A 16292-nucleotide genomic window follows, 5' to 3' on the forward strand; every position below is an offset into this window, starting at 1 on the left:
ACTGGATGAATCTTGAGGATTTATGCTCAGCGAAAGAAGCCAGACACAGAAAGATAACAGTTATGGGTTTCCATCTCTCTGAGGGGCCTGAAGTAGTCAAACTCATGGATTTAGGAAGTGGAATAGTGGTCGGCTGGGGCTGGAGGAAGGGGAGTCAGGAGCTATGGTTTTATAGGTACAGTTTCCATCTAGAAAGATGAACAAGTTCTAAAGATGGGTGGTGGTGATGGTTGTGCAACAATGTGAATTTTTTTTAAAGATTTTATTTATTTATTCACGAGAGAGAGAGAGAGGCAGAGACACAGACCAAGGGAGAAGCAGGCTCCATGCAGGGAGCCTGATGTGGGACTCGATCCTGGGACACCAGGATCACACCCTGGGCTGAAGGCGGCGCTAAACCACTGAGCCACCCAGGGATCCCTAACAACGTGAATGTTAATGCCATCAAACTATACACTTAAAAAACCACTTCACATGTTAAATTTTATGTTATGTATATTTCACACTATAAATTATTTTACATTTTACAATTAAGGGGAACCTGGTGGCGAAGTAGATTTGGCATCCGACCCTTTATTTTGGCTGAAATCATCATCTCAGGGTGGTGAGATCAAGTCCCAAGTCTGGCTCTGCACTCAGCAGGGAGTCTGCTTGAGATTCTCTCTCTCCCTCTCCCTCCCCGCCTCATCCACCTCCTCATGTGCCCTCTCTCTCTTGCTCTGTCTTTCTAAAGAAATAAATTTAAAAATAATTTTAAGATATATAATTTAAAAATGTCGGACGAGCAAGCACATAGTTCTGTGACAGCAGCTGGTAATGAAGACTCACTCAGTCAAGGAACACCGAGCACCTGCTGTGCCAGTGTTCATGGGACCACGTTCTAGGAGGTGGCAGGAGAGCCACGAGCAACAGAGACAATCCCTGCCCTCTCTCCAGGTGCTTCCTTCCCAGTGGAGGACCTGGGAGGAGGCAAATAAAAGCAAGCAGTCATTTCTGGCAGTTATTAGCTTAGCACTGTGTAGAAAGCAAGGCCAGGTCGGGACTCAGGAGAGATACTGGTAGGGGAGGGAGATGGCTCCTTGACTGAGATCTAAGAGGCCAGCAAAGGACCCTCAAGGAGGACATTTGAGAAGAGACCCAGGTGAGGGCACAAGGTAGGGAGTGTGACCTAGTGCAGAAGCTCCAGGGCAGGGAATGTACAAGTGTACGGAGAGGCCCGCGGGAAGGTCTGCAAAGGAAGGACGGGCCAGCAGGAGATGAGTCTGGAAGGGAGGGTTAAGGATGCTGTTCGAAGGGGCACAGGAGGCTGCTGGGGGGTTTTGAGCATGGAATGGTGGGAAGGGACAGCTGTGCTGACACGTTTCTTCCTGCTGTGGGTTGCAGCCTCTGCAGCCGGGAGGAAGGGGGGCGCTGCGGGAGAGTTCAGCGGGCCAGGCTGGTCCCGGGGAGGTAAGACATGGCCACGCGGATCCCCCTCGTGCAGGCAGAGCCAGCAGAAGGGGGCAGGAAAGGAGTCTGTCCGCTCCTGACAGCATCGGCTGGAGCAGCAGGCCAGTGGTGCTGCTGCATCTGGAATCGGGGAGTCAGGGGGAGAGGAGAGGTCCAGGGGTGGCTGTCTCCAATGAGGGCTGATGGGAGGTCCACGCAGGAACCACGTGCAGGGGGTTGGAAACCAGATCTGCAGTCAGGGATGGAGGCCAAAGGTCCCCAGTCACTGTACGGAGATGCCACCACTGATTTAAAGCCAGAGTGGGGGAGGGATGACTCCCGCGGAGACTGGAACCCAGCCTGGGCCTTGCAGAGTTCAGACGCCCTGTTCCTCTGCGCCAGGCGCCAGGCTGAGCGAGCCAGCACTGGGGGCGCTGATGCCGCTCTGCAGCGTCCCGGGCCTGGGTATTCTTCTCTGCCTTGTCCTCAGCCCAGATGTTCTCAAACCTGGCACACGAGACAACCACCAGGGCAGCTTTTCAAAAACCCCATTGCTTTGGGCTCATTCCGGACAAATTGACCTCGAGTCTTTGGGATGGACTCCACATCTAGATTTAGGTATCCACACAACTGAGGCTGAGAACAGAGGATTCCATGTTACTTGCTGCACACGGGTGGGTGGGTGTGCATATTTGTGCATTTTTGACTTCTCCCTGCAACCTGCTAGAAAAGGCCTCTGGGCTCCTTAGAAGGAGTATCTAACAGCTCATCTACCTGTTCTCTGGCTCCTTTGGTCTCAGATACCAGACTCAGGTGGATTTACCATGATAACTAGACCACAGAGAGATAACTCCAGGTATATCTGGCAAGAAAGCCAGGGGACACCTGGGTGGCTCTGTGGTTGAGCGTCTGCCTTTGGCTCAGGTCATGATCCCCGGGGTCCTGGGGTTGAGTCTCACATCGGGCTCCCTGCAGGGAGCCTGCTTCTCCCTCTGCCTGTGTCTCTGCCCCTCTCTCTGTGTCTCTCGTGAATAAATAAATAAAATCTTTAAAAAAAGAAAGTATTTTTAAAATGTTCTTCTTTCTCATATTGCATCATACAAATCATACATTAATACATTTTCATTTTAAAAAATTTAAACAAAGCTGATTAAACAACAGACCTCATTGGTCTCTCATCTTTCCTCCTCCTTGGAGTGGTCAGCTGGGTATAATTTCAGCCATTTTCCAATGCATTTCAAAGCATTTACATGCACAAATGTAAGTGTATTATTTTGTTTTGGGTGACCGTATTTTCACAAAGGGGATTGCCTTAAATGTATAACACTACCATTTGCTGTTGCTATCCCCCGCCCCCCTCTTTGACAGCATAAAACTAAGAATCTTTTGATCCAGTGTGTTTTGGTCTGGTCTGTGGCCCCTAGATACATGTGGCTAAGCTTTAATTCATTAAAATTAAATAAAATTTAAAATTCAGTTCCTCGGTCATGCTAGCAGCCCTATTTCGAGTGTTCAGCAGACACATGTGGCTAGTGGCTGTCGTACTAGATAGCACAGATATAGGACATCCTGTCATCGTGGCAAATTCTCTAAGACCGCCCTCCATAGGGATGAGTCCTATCCCATAGTATAGCCATGTCAGAGCTTGAAAAAGAAGGATTTAAAAAGAAAAAAAAAAAAAACCCATCCAGCTAAGGGAGAAGAACACTTCAGTGTGTATATCTTTCATGTGAAAAGTAGGTCAGTCCACAGCAAATAGTTTCTCCAAGGGGAGGAAATCCATTCTGTGAGAGTCTGAGGTGGCAGCGAGGCATTCAGGATTCAAAGACGTCTCTGCAAATGGTTGTTTTGCTTTTGCTTCCAATTTCTTGGGTTCCCTTGCCACCTTTCTCATCACCAAACAGTAGAATCACCTCCCAGATCCTGGCGTTTCCTGGACTCTACCTCAAAGACTCCCTTTGCCTGCCTGCGTGGCACCATCCCCACTGTGGCTGCTGGTTTCCGTATTCATCTCTTGGTGGTTTGGGAACATAGTCCATGGGCTGTCGTTAATTCTAAGGTTAGAGAATTAATATTCATGACAGCACCTCATCAAGAGAGCACAAAGGCATGGTCATCTATATCTCATGCCAGCCTTGATAGCATTTAAAGTTCCCTGGGAGGGGACAGTGTTTTTAAAATATTCCAGATGCCCTTTAATACTGTTGGTTGAGTCCCTAGGATTAGAATCGACAGGTTCTTATCTACAGGTATCGAACACTAAGGGACACAGGGGCAGAGGGGAGGGGGGAAGCAGTGGGAAATAGAAAAGACACAAATGAGGCCAACATAACTAAATGTTAAAATATTTATGATAAAAATTCAAAGAGTTTTGTGTGGATACTGCATTGAATTTTTGGTTATATTCGTCATGCTTATGTATTTTAACTACTCCAATTTGTTCTTAAAGTGATTCCCTTATTCATTCCATAAATATTTATTGATTGCCTACCCCAGACCAGGTGCCAAGGACACCATAGGGAATAGGACAGATATGTCCCTGACCCTCAGAGGGAGACGGATAAGCAGCCAGGCAAATGCCCCCTGGAGAGCTCATTGCTATGGCAGGGCTAGCCCAGAACCCTCTGGGAACATTTGAGGGTGGCACGTCACTGCAGTTGGGAAGCCCTCCTAATAAACATTTTTCTTGTACCTCTCCTTCATGTAGAGGTCAAGTACAAGGGACTCTAAGCTCCTTTCCATCTCCTGCCTTTGTAAAGGGCAGGGTAAAATGAGTCCTTAGTACCAGTTGAAATGGGATAGAGATTCTGAATTTTCTTCCTGACTCTACCACTGCCTCAAATCTGACCAGGAAAAAAACATTGCTTTGTGATTCCTTTTTTTCAATTTAGGAACAGCATTGAGTTCATTCAGATCTGGTGCTTTCAACACGGGCTCAGTGGCTCAATATTCATCCTTGAGCCGTATTCAAACTGCTTTGGATGTGCCTAAGAACATTTTTGAGAAGATCATCAGAATATTGAAGGTCTATGACCCCAAGGAGATAAAGAACCAGAGACTTGGTTCTAAGTACTTGAGGTGTTTGGAAATAACAAACTTATATCCTTCAAAATATTTCATCTTTTCCCAGCGCATGATGGGTGATGCAAATTGTACAGGTGGTATCGAACGCCTGGCATAACCTGGAGGTGGAGCAGTTAGCAGTGGGTGGGAGTGGAGGGAGAAGCCATAGGACATGGCCTCGCCTGTAGGCTCCAATCTGATATGCTGAGGGCTCTCCTGAGGGTGCACATCTTCCCTAAGACCTGTCACTCACTCATCCAGGTGCCTGTGTGGAGGCTGTAATTTTGCAGGCACACCTGCTGTGTTAGGCAGTCACTTCCTATACCTTTCTTATTCTATCCTCAAGACAAGGCTCTGGGATCAATACTCCATCCATCCTTTCACAGAGGAGGAATTGAAGTTCAGAGAAGTTTATTGACTACCAAGATTCCACACCTTGTCATTGACGAGAGATGTGCACTGAGGTCCCTCTAAAGCACTGGTTCTCAGCTTGGCCTTCACTTTAGAAACCCTGGGGAACATGTAAAGCTCCCAGTGCTAAAGCCAACCTGGACCAATTAAATGAGAATATCCGTGGGTGGGACCCAGCCACCAGGCAGCATTGTGCATGCACTGTATTCTGTATTTTTCACTACAACACAACAAATATTCCTAGAAACCGCTTAAGACAATGAGAAGCCTTCAGCAAATTAATTTTCCAGGTAGAGATTCAGATACAGAACTGTCAGTTCCTTTAGAATGGCAGCGCCCCGATGGATATGAATAACCTTGGACAAGACTCATAGGGAGCAGAGGAGTGCACAGACTCAGATGCCTTTCCTGAGGTCTGAGCAATAAGACATCATGGAAGGAGTTGTTGCATTTATGAGCAACAGCCTGTTGTCATATTTTCACGGCCTGAGTGCCCAGCGAGTCTGAAGCTGCCCAGGGAAGAACAATGCTCAGTAGGTGTCATGCGAAGGAAGTGTTTGCTAGCCCCAGACAGAGGTCACTTCCCTGACATCAGCTGGTGAATGATGCTGACCAGGGGTGTGGGGCGGGAGAAAGGAGCCTTCCCTACAGGGCCTGCTCTCTGCACAAGCAGGCTAACACCTGTCGGCTGGGGTACAGGGTGCGGATTGGATCAGAAAGATGATTCAAGTCAGTTCCCAGCCCAGAAGCACTAGGAATGGCTTGAATGAATTCCAGTTCCATTTATATCACTCCAGAGCACTCTCAGATGCTGTGTCTGTCACCAAGAGGGAGCGTTCGCTGTCAGGCAGCCAGAATAAAGGAGTGGACGTACCCGAAGGGGGAATGGAAAGGGCTGGATACACCCAGCGGCTGCCCATGAGGCACTGAGCCTCCACGAGGTGCCAGCACTGTCCTAGGGGCCACAGAGTCCTTATCCATAGAATGAATGCTCACAAACACCCCCACGGGGCAGGGACTGTGCTCCTCACCTTACAGATGAGCAAGCCAACATTCAGAAAGGTCCATACAGAGCCCAAAGTGCTGGAACTGTGGCCTCCCTGTGCTTCCACGCTTCTAAGGTAATGGGGCTGGAGCACAGCCCACCATTGCCAAACTGTGGGCTGTTCCCGGCTAGGGTGAGCTGTCCTGTCACCAGGGCAATGGGCTTCTGTGCTACTGGGCGTCACCCATGAGCCACACGCAGCGGCCTGCACTGCCCCATCTCAGTCTCTCTTGACTGATCACCTTCTCACAATCGGTTCCATTTCATCTTCAATTGCTCAAAATAAGGCCAGAGTTATCTGACAGGGAAAATAAGAGAAATCCCTACATTGCAGATTTCCATCTCTATGCTACCAAGAGCTAGGATGCATAGATAAGCAATGAGGCAATCTGGGGCACAATTATTGTTTTCCCTAATAAGTAGACACGAGTTCCAATACTGATTTTCAGCTGAACCACTTAGACCTTACTGCCACCTTCCCAGAAAAAGATCTGCAATCCTGGCCAGAGATGCAGTGTGGACAAATTGTCACAGCTCAAAGTACGTGAGAGGGGACACAGAGTGTGGGGGGATGGCATCCGCCACCAGCACGGTTTGCCATGTTTCACACCCAGAAGCTTGGGAAGGTGGGGGCAGCTAGCCCAGGCTGTGGATTGGACACCGAGGCTTCCGTGGGCTAAGTCATCTGCCAAAGATCACCCAGCTGGTTCTGACACAGGGAGACTCAAGTCAAGCCTGCTCTACGCCTTTGCAACTGGCCTCACAAGGATGGGAAGCCTAGGGCTGGGAGGGGCCGAGTCTTCTCAGGAGCCCATGGGTGGCTGTTCAGGGGATGGAAGAGGCAGTAAGACTCAGAGAGTTACCTCTGCAACCGCAAGCTAAGTTGCAGGGTCACCTGTTACGTCACAGCTTTCAGAGGAGACCAGAGCCCATCATCTTGACTGCCCTGGCTGTGTATACAGACAAAACCTCATGCTGTCTGTGGAATCCACCTTCAGCCCATGGGAGGTCACCTCCTATTTGATGATAGAGAAGGTTTGCTTCTACCGCCCCTCCCCTTTTTTGACATCTACATTTTAGAGTGTAGGACTTCAGGGTTTCAGCACAGGCTCTACTTTGGATTAGCCATGTGACCTGGGGTGAGTCAATTGACCTCTGTTTCCACATCTGTAAAATGGGTTATGGGGGAAATGAAATGAGATCATTAGAATAAATGAGGTGGGAAAGCAGAGCTGTGGGGAACATGGTTCTAGAGCCTGACTTACCGGTTCTCACCCAGCCCTGCCACTCACAAGCTGTACAACCTTGAGTTTATTACCTAATCCTTCATAGCCTCAGTTTCCCCATTTTGCAGATGGGGGAAGTAGTAACCCTTACTGCATGATATGAGCCACCCACGCGCCCCCATGAAGGCATTTTAGGATACCCTTTCAGTCCCAGGTCTTCAAGAGAGAGGTCATTCTGTCCTGTGATCCCATCCTCTATGGCACCATCTCTGTGCCCTGTGCCCAGTCAAGAGAGGGACACCCTAGGCTTCCTTTTTCTGGTCTCTTTCTGTGCCTCAGGGGCTGGAATGTCGCTGAGGTTGTGTGGGAGCCTGGAACTGGGCACAGTGTGCCCTCTGTGTCCTTGGCTTCATTGCACAGGGTGTACACCCCATGGAAGTCCTGCCCCTGGCCTGCTGGACATGGCCCCAGGAGACCATCCAAAAGAGGCTTGGAGTGTGTGATTGATTACCAATGGGCCCCAGACTGCCACCATAGCAGGTGCTCAGTATTTCTGCCCCATCTCAACCTACTCCAGAGGGACAGGTGGCCTTTTTCTCCCAAGACAGCCTTGTCACTGACCAGTTCTCAGTCGGGACAGTGCTGGATGGCTGCTTTACCAGGTAGAGGGACTTGGCGATGGAGGTGCTGAGTTTCTATCCAGCAGACAATAATCAGGTTGTTCACCACCCTCCACTGGGCTGCGTGGGGCCCACAGATGGGCAGTATGCCCAGTGCCCCCAGTCTGGTCCTGCTCCCTCTCTGTCTGGTAGAGGTGGGGACCGCAGATTGGCAGCGCTCCAGGTCTGGGAGATTCTAACGGTCACCAAAGGGGAAAAGTGGGTGCCTGGCAGGGAGAGTGCAAGCCTTCTCTAAAGCACGAACAGCTGGGCACTGCTGGAAGCTGTCTCTAATCAACGGGACATTGTATGAGCTGTCACCAACGGCTTCATATAGGAGGGTCAAGCCTCTCAGAAATAACATCACAGGATTCTCCCGGCAACACAGGGCCTCCTGTGACATTCCTGGCAAGGAAGCAGTTATGAGAATAGAGCAGGGAGCACTTCTTCCCACCACCCGGCAAAGGGCATTTGGACAAATTAAGAGCACTTTCACCTGCAGACCTCAGGGATCGCGTGACTAGCAGAGGTCTCTAGAATGAGTGTGCTTTGTGTTCTCTGTGGGAGAAGAGCTTACTTGTCTAGTTGTCGCTAGATCTACACAACTGAAACCTCTCCCACAAACTTGAACCATCAGACCTGATTTACTTGAGTCCACTCATGGCTCTGGGGCTCCTGTGTTACCGGGAAAGTTATTTTCTAGTTGCGGATTCATGAGCCACCCATTCGGATCCATTCTGATCAATAGATACCAAGAGAAGTTCTTTGATTGGCAGGCCTCGAAAAGCCAACCGCCAAGCTCATGAAGCATTATTCATAATAGCCAAGGGGTGGAAGCTCTTGGACTCAGGGTCCGTCGATGGGTAGATGGAAAAACAAAATGTGGTGTATACACACCATGGAATATCTTTCAGCCTTGAAAAGGAAGAAAATTCTGACACATGCTGCAACAGGGATGAATTTTGAGGACACGCCCAGTGAAACAGGTTAGACATAAAAGGACAAATAACGTGTGATTCCACTTACATGAGATTCCTAGAGTGGTTAAGTTCATAGAGACAAAGTAGAATAAGCGGGCGTCAGGGGTTGGGGTAGGGAGAAGGAATAGGGGGTTAGTGTTTAACCGGGATGAGTTTCAGTCAGGGAGGATGAAAGAGCTTTGGAGATGCCTGGTGGGGACAGTCGCACAACAACGCAAATGCATTTAACACTACTGAACTGTGCACTTGAAAAACACTAAGATGATAAATTTTATGTTACGTGTTTGTAAAATAAATAAATCTAAATAAATAAATAAATAAATAAATAAATAACTCCTCCGGGCCCACAGCCCAAACTGCATGGCAGGATAAATAGGTCTAATGTGGTGCCATTCGTTTCAGACTAGGATGGATCTGAATGTGAGGGCCCCCTTTTTAAGAATTTAGGGGTTAGGATCTTGCCAGTTTTTAAGGAAACAGCGGCTGGGTCGAGATGGTGATGGCAGCATAGTCCTCCCTGGGGGGCCGTGGGTGGGGAGGAAGGGAGGGGCAGGTGTCTTCAGATGGCAGGACACCAACTTTAACCCCACAGTGAAACTGGCAGGCAGTGCCCCAAGTGGGGTTCAAATGCTGTACGCCTTCTCAACACAGTGAGGAGCAGGACGGAAAGGGGCCTGGCAACCTCCTGGGGGTCCAATGAGCCCTAGTCCTCATGAGCAGAGAGACACCTGCTAACTCGTGAGGCAAAGACGGTGGCACAGCCTGGTCTCAATCTGGAGCAGCAATGTTTGAGCTCGAGGGCCTGATGCCTGCCGTCACAAGGCTTTGCTGAGGAAGGTGTGTGGAGGGGGCTGCTGCTCAATTTCTGAGTCAGGAAAGCACTGGAGAACTCCCTCAGAGGCATCCAGAAAACCCAAGCAATCCCTCAAACTAGCGGGTGGGGCGTCAGGCTCTCCCACATCCCAGGGGTGCTGACGCAGCCCTGTTCCCATCTCTCCAGGTCCAGTACCTGCTCTGGAAGGGCTGAAGATGGAGAGGCAGGGGAGCCTCACCTCCACCTGAAAGGCCTCACAGAACACGAAGTAAGACAGGGACGAACAAAATCACACATTTGAGTGAGTGTTCACAGGCACAGAAAAGTCTAATGGAAAAGAGAAACCTGCTGAACGTGCCAGACTGAAGAAGCAGGTTACCTGCAAGGGTCCGTACCCAGGCTCTTCCCTGAAAGCTTGAGAGAGATCTAAAAAACTGGTCATCACCTTACACTGTAGAAGGAGGAAGGGTGAGCCAGACTTCTCCTGGATCCTTTGCCCACGTCCAAGCCCCAAGACAAACGTGGAATCTGACAAAGTTGGGTCTGTTGGCTCCTTGCAAGGAGGGAGAGGTGCCCAGAACCACAGATACCACCAAGAGGAAGGACAGAGGCGCCCAGGATTTAGGGGGGCCAAGGAGGCAGGGGAAATGTACAGGCAAACAGGGTTTTCCTCAACTCAGAGCAAAGCGGGGCCAGATGCGGGTGGGTTGGCTTTGAGTCTGAACTGCAGAGTCTTGTGTTCTTGGAAGTCATAAAAGTAAGATGGATGTGGAATTCATGTCTAGAATCCCCTCATCTGAAATTCTGCTCCTGGAATGGAAATGGAGGCGTCTCATCAGTGACCTAGGTCCGGCGTGGGATGCCTCCTCCCAACACTCGAGCTTCAGAGAGCTTCTGTGTTCTGAGACAACACAGTTTTTCTGTGTTCTCTGACATGGCAGGGGCTCAGTCAGCATGTCCCAGGGAGGGGCCCTGGACACTCGTCAGTGGGCTGGTCTGTATCTACTATCCCAGACTAAGGCAATGCCTTACCACATTTTTACCACGTGGGTCTGAGCTAATTTTTACTCCTCACCCTTCAGATCCTGCCCTTCTCTGCCCTATTCTGTGCCCAGGGCTGACCTCCATGTGCCATATCAAGGGTCCCTTGCCCCCTGGCTTCTGCTCAGGATGGTCTGGAGGGACTGGGAGGGAGTGAGAGAGGGAGCCGGGGGGACCATGGCAGGGGAGTAGTTCCTCCCCACAGGGACACCTGGACACGACTATGTCCCTCCTCTGCAAACAGCTGCTCTGTGCAGCTCTCCTCCTGGGCCCGGGCAGCCACTCTCACCTCCTCTTCCAGGAGCCTAACAGCTTGGCTGCTACCAAATGATACTAGGCTCACCCACAACTTCATCAGTAGTCTCAGAGTAAAGAAATCTCCTTGAATTACCCTATTTTTGAGTATGCCATCTGTTTCCGTTTCCTGATATAGGTAGTATAATCAGTAGAAATAAACATGATTTAATAGATGAAGCTTATTAATATGTCATTTAAACTTCATGCTTCCTTGGGCAAGTCATACTGTGTCTCTGAGCCTTAGTTTCCCTGGCACGGAACAGAGAGGAGTTGAGGCACCGTGGTGTGGATTATATGAGATAAAATACATCAATTGATGGTGTGTTCACTCTGTAAGCCCAGGCCATGGCTTCCTTGAGAAAGAACCATGGAACAGAGCACGCACACGGGGCAGAGCCCACAAGCATCCTCCCTCCTCACTGCCCTCCTTCTGCCGCCCAGTGCAGGGGGGATCTCCCCAGAACCCTGTATCCTGTCAGCGTCTTGGCTCTGCTCTTCGAAGAGCACATTTTCCACTCAACACTTCAGTGTTCCCACTGAGCCTCAGCCTCTATGTGGAGCCACTTTGATATAGAAGACTTGTCAGGGGAAATGCTGTCTTTTCTGTTGCACATTTCTGGAAAAGAGCCTTGATCTGTCAGTTTTTGCTTCCCTGGGGCAACGGGACAAGATATGATGGCTGAGTTCTGCGTTTGGAAATTCTCATGATGCTGCAGCTGGGCTGTGTGCTCATCACAGGCTTTAATTCAGCTCCAAATTGTTGGTTCTCTGCCTTCAACAACTAATGTCACCTTGCGAGCAAATTGTGAAGAACTCATTCGTGATTCCTCATGTCAGTAACTAGGACTATGGAGCATGAACTGGAGCCCCACTGTTACAGTGTTTAAAATTCCTGGATTGGGTAAACATTGCATCCCAGTGTCTAGAACTGTGCCTGGCATACACGAAAGTGATGTGTAACATTAGATGGTACGGTGGATTTTTACCTTCATTTTTCAGAGGAGACTCAAAAAAGCTTAGGCTTTTTTGCCCAAGATCAGAAAGCTGATGAAAGGCACCTTAGTGTTGCTAATTCAGGCCTCTGGACTCTAAGACACTGCCTTGTTCCCCTCTGGATCCTCCTCCTTCCTGTGGGTCCCATTGCAATGAGCATGCTCAGCCACAGGCTGGGGACTAAACCACACGCGGCATCATGTGTGGGAAGGGAGACAGTGCAGGCTGCTGCAGGCCCAGCGACACAGACACGGCACTGGCAGAAAGGAAGATCTGTCTCAGCCCCTCAGCTCTGAACTTAGGAAATGCCTTGTTTTACAGGTTCTGGGTACACAGGTCTTTTGGGTCATCTAGCTGAGGACTCCTATGTCAAAGCACATTGCAGGTAGGTACTTCCTAAGGACACTAGGCTAAGATATGATGCATGAAAAGTGGATTTTAATCAACTAAATTTGGGAAGGGCAACAGACTGTACTCCCCTTAGGGCTTTACAATGCACATTGATGTGTCAAAGACTAAGTCCTACAGCAAAGTAAACGGTCTCCATTGTCCAACCCAGCATTGCTCAAGCTTGTTTGACTCAGAAAATATTTCCCCATCTTTATAACACATTTTGGGAAACACTAATATTAGATCTGCGGGGAAGGAAAACATATCCCTTCTTCCCTTTGAAGGTCTTTGGCCGGTCTAATAATTAAAATGACATAAAGCAGATTAACAGGAGAAAAATAAACGCATTTCATACATTTAGGAGCTCTATAAAGTGTGAAACCCAAAGGCAGCCAAGCAGTTGAGGCTCATATAACATCTTATACTAAGGAAAGGGGTAAGGGCCTAGGGGTACGATGGAAAGGAAGGCTACTCACAGGAAAGCAGAGGAGATGTTTGGAAAATACAGGTTGCCCTGTTAGGGAGATAAGTTAGACAGAGAGGTATCTGCTGGTAATAGTGGCTCATTCAGGTGTAGGAGTGGCAAAGTGATTTTCCTGAATCTGCTGGGGTTTGAATGCCTTTGGCTCAAAATAATCCTTATGCCAAAGAGACTGATTTTGGGGTGGCAAAATCTGTTCCCCTTGAGGTCAATTTCAGAAGCTCAGATCTAATGAAGAGCATGAAGTAGAGTCACCATTATTCCTCCATGTTGGCACAATGACCAAGCAACTGAGCAGGAAATTTACAGGCAGAGTCTTCAGTGGAAAACTATGGACTGTAGGAAAGTTTTGGTCTGAAGAGCTTTCCTCTTCCATCATTTCAAAGTACCAAGTCATGCATACCCAGCATGTCCCCAGATAAGGGGCTCTAGCAATGAGCACTTCGGACGTCTCCAAAGATTCCAGTTCTGAAAGTAGATCAGGTCAACTGCCCTGTCCACAAATTTCTGAAAATGCAAAAATAAAGCGATCACTAATAATTCCCTATAATGCCACATAGCTAGAAAAGACAGAGCAGTGACACATTTAGAGAAGAAAATGCAAAAGTTTGGAAATATCTATTGGGAAGCCTCTTCCCCTTGTACCAGGACCGTGCACAGGAAAGGACTCTCCTCTGATCTAAACTGGCAAAAAACAAGAAACAACCCCCCCCCAAATCTGCATCATCAGATTATATTCTAAAGCTCCCTCCTCTCTTGTTCCCACACCAAACAATTGCCCCGCTCTCTGCATTCCCATCACCTCTATTCTTGTTCAGAGCTTCACTGACTCTCACCTCGACATTCCTGACCACCACGGGCTGTCTCCCTCCTCCATGCTCCACCTTGCATTCTCTTGCAGAATAATTGTCCTGACCATTGAAAGATCAAGTCACACTCTGGTTCAAAAGCTTCAGTGACGCCCCTTTATCATTTAAATTAAACCTTTTCAACTTGTTTTGCTAAGACTCCTTTCCGGACTGTACACCACAAGCTGAACTTGCCATTCCCAATGTGGGGTTCGAAGTTCTGGTAGCTCTGCCATGTTCTTCCTGTTTCTATGTTAATGTGTTGAAATCACTCTGTGGCAAATATTTATTTGGTTTTTGTCCCCAGGTCCTGGCACAGATCCCTTAAAACCCTTGGGATTTCGTGAGTGCTAGTGATATGGGGAGATTCCCTTGCTACTTAGAGCAAGCCACACCTGAATTTAGCTAATGAATTGACTCTAGGTGGAGGGGAGGTTGTTTGCCAAAGAAATCTATCTTGTGGCTAGAAAGTTGGACTCTTCAGCTCCACCCCTTGATCACTAGGGAGGTGACAAGGGCTAGATGGTTTCAATCGCAACCGATAATCTAATCAATCATGCCTGTGTAATGGAACCTCAGAAAAACGCCTAAACGACAGGGTTCAAGGATCCCCTGGGTTGAGTATGTGGATGTGCTAGGAGGGTGGCGTGACCTGAGAGGGTGTGGGAGCTCTATGGCCTCCTACCCCATTCCCTGCCCTGTGCATCTCTTCCATCTGATTGCTCCTGAGTTGTATCCTTTATGATAAGCCAATAATAGCAAAGTGTTTCCTGAGTTTTGTGAGTCATTCCAGAAAATTCTTAAACCTGAGGAGGGGATTGTGGGAGCTCTCAAATTTATAGCCAGTTGTTCAGAAATCCTGAGACTCTCGACTGAACTCTAAAGTGAAGTAGTTTTGTGGGACTGACCCCCCTAACCTATGGGGTCTGTGCTAACTCAAGCTCATTAATGTCAGAATTGAATGGAATTGGAGAACATCCAGTCGGTGTCAGAGAATCGGAAAACCAGTTGGTGTTTAGAAACACACTATGCCTGTGGTATGAGAAAACACCCTACAGACACTCCATCTTTCAGACCCAGCATAAGCTCTGGCTCCTCTGTGAAGCCCTTCTGAATCCCTGTAGACAAAAACAATCTCTTTTCTAAACACCAGCAATACCTCATACTACCTGCTTTATGACTCTTATCACTTTCTTTCATCATTTTTATTTACCTTCAGGCATCATCTCCTGCGTTGTATTGTAACACCCTAGAATCGGACTATCCTTGCCTGGTTTTGTTTTCCATTCCCCACAGTGCCACTTACGTTAAAAAAAAAAAAAAAATAAAGGAGTAAATCTTAGTGAGACTCAGACATAAAAATATTTGTGTTTCTATCAACATCCCTGTAAACTATGGGTGCGATTATTCTAAAAGGCATAGCAGCTATATCTTTTGAAATCCTCACTGCCTTGAAAATAAAATCAATTTTACAGGTCAGAACTGTAGTCATTTTGACTGCAGATGCTGAAGATGACTTGAAGAAAACAAGCATGAATGGGTCCCTTGGATCCCCTCCCTCATGGAGCCACATACAAAGAGAATAGCACCTTCTATCCGACTTTGACAAATGCCGGGGGAAGATTTACCAGTAGCAGCAGCTGTACCTGTAGACAGGTAGACAGACACTGGTTTCATACCTGAGCAAGTTTACTGAATGACTTTGCAGAGCTTCACTGATGCTGAGGACAGCTTTTCCCACCCTCCTATTGCACCTGGGTTTTTGCCAAGATTTCCCAGGATCCAGAGCATTAAACACCACCCTGCTGACATACTTCAGCTGTGAACCAGAGGCACACCAAGGGGCTGTGTGAGAAGCTTGGTGCAAAAAGGGAAGGGAAATGACAGGTAGGAGATGGCGCTCACCCCTTACTAGTCATGTTCTACAAAAGGGCAATGTTGGCAAGATACTAACACACCATTGTCTTTTAGACATGTCAGAAACAATACTTACTATAAATCCCCGAGTGGTCCTTAAAGTGAATTACTTGTCCTGGTTAGAAAGAAAAGGTTCTCAGTTCACCTAAAGAGGAATAGGGCATTTCAGATTCTGGTGTGATTAACTAAATCTCTAAAAGGTATTTGGCTCTCCTCTGAAAGCAGTTTCTGCAGGTGTCCAGAGCAGTTCTTGATAACAGCTGGTGGAAGTTCCCACACAATCTCTGCAGACCTGCTTTTCTCCTTTGGCTAATGTTCTGTCCATAGCATTCAGCAGGGGGAAAATGAGAATTTTCCCTTTGCCCGTGAAATGTCAATAGGTAAGGATTTTTTTTTCTTCCTTCATTAACAGAAATAATTTTGCCTTATAAAAAGTTCTTATTTCTCTTAGAACAGAGATAAAAGAACTGAGGTCTTTTATTTTCTAAAAATCTGCAACTTACACTTTAGTCATGTGTGTTGTGGTGTTGCGTTTTTCAGGAGTGTTCATGTTTTTCCTTAGAAGACTAATATCATTTTCAACAATTCAAGAGAAATCTGTTTTAAAGTTGCAGTCTTAAAGTAAGGTTTAATTTTTAATGTGAGTTTTAAAAAATCAGATCAGAGAAAAAGCAATGATATAAGCCCACCTTTATTTTT

At 47.8% G+C, this 16292-nt stretch overlaps 1 long non-coding RNA gene across 1 annotated transcript; it reads right to left on the bottom strand.

The window, feature by feature from the left end:
* Window positions 1–11683: 11683 nt before the first annotated feature.
* LOC119873770 lies at window positions 11684–13915 on the bottom strand. Its single transcript, XR_005365201.1, has 2 exons — window positions 13665–13915; window positions 11684–13335 (listed from the first exon to the last, which is right to left on the bottom strand). It is a non-coding gene; the product is annotated as an uncharacterized LOC119873770 (long non-coding RNA).
* Window positions 13916–16292: the final 2377 nt, after the last annotated feature.

Source organism: Canis lupus, chromosome 10, assembly GCF_011100685.1.
Source record: "Canis lupus familiaris isolate Mischka breed German Shepherd chromosome 10, alternate assembly UU_Cfam_GSD_1.0, whole genome shotgun sequence".
Lineage (NCBI taxonomy): Eukaryota > Metazoa > Chordata > Mammalia > Carnivora > Canidae > Canis > Canis lupus.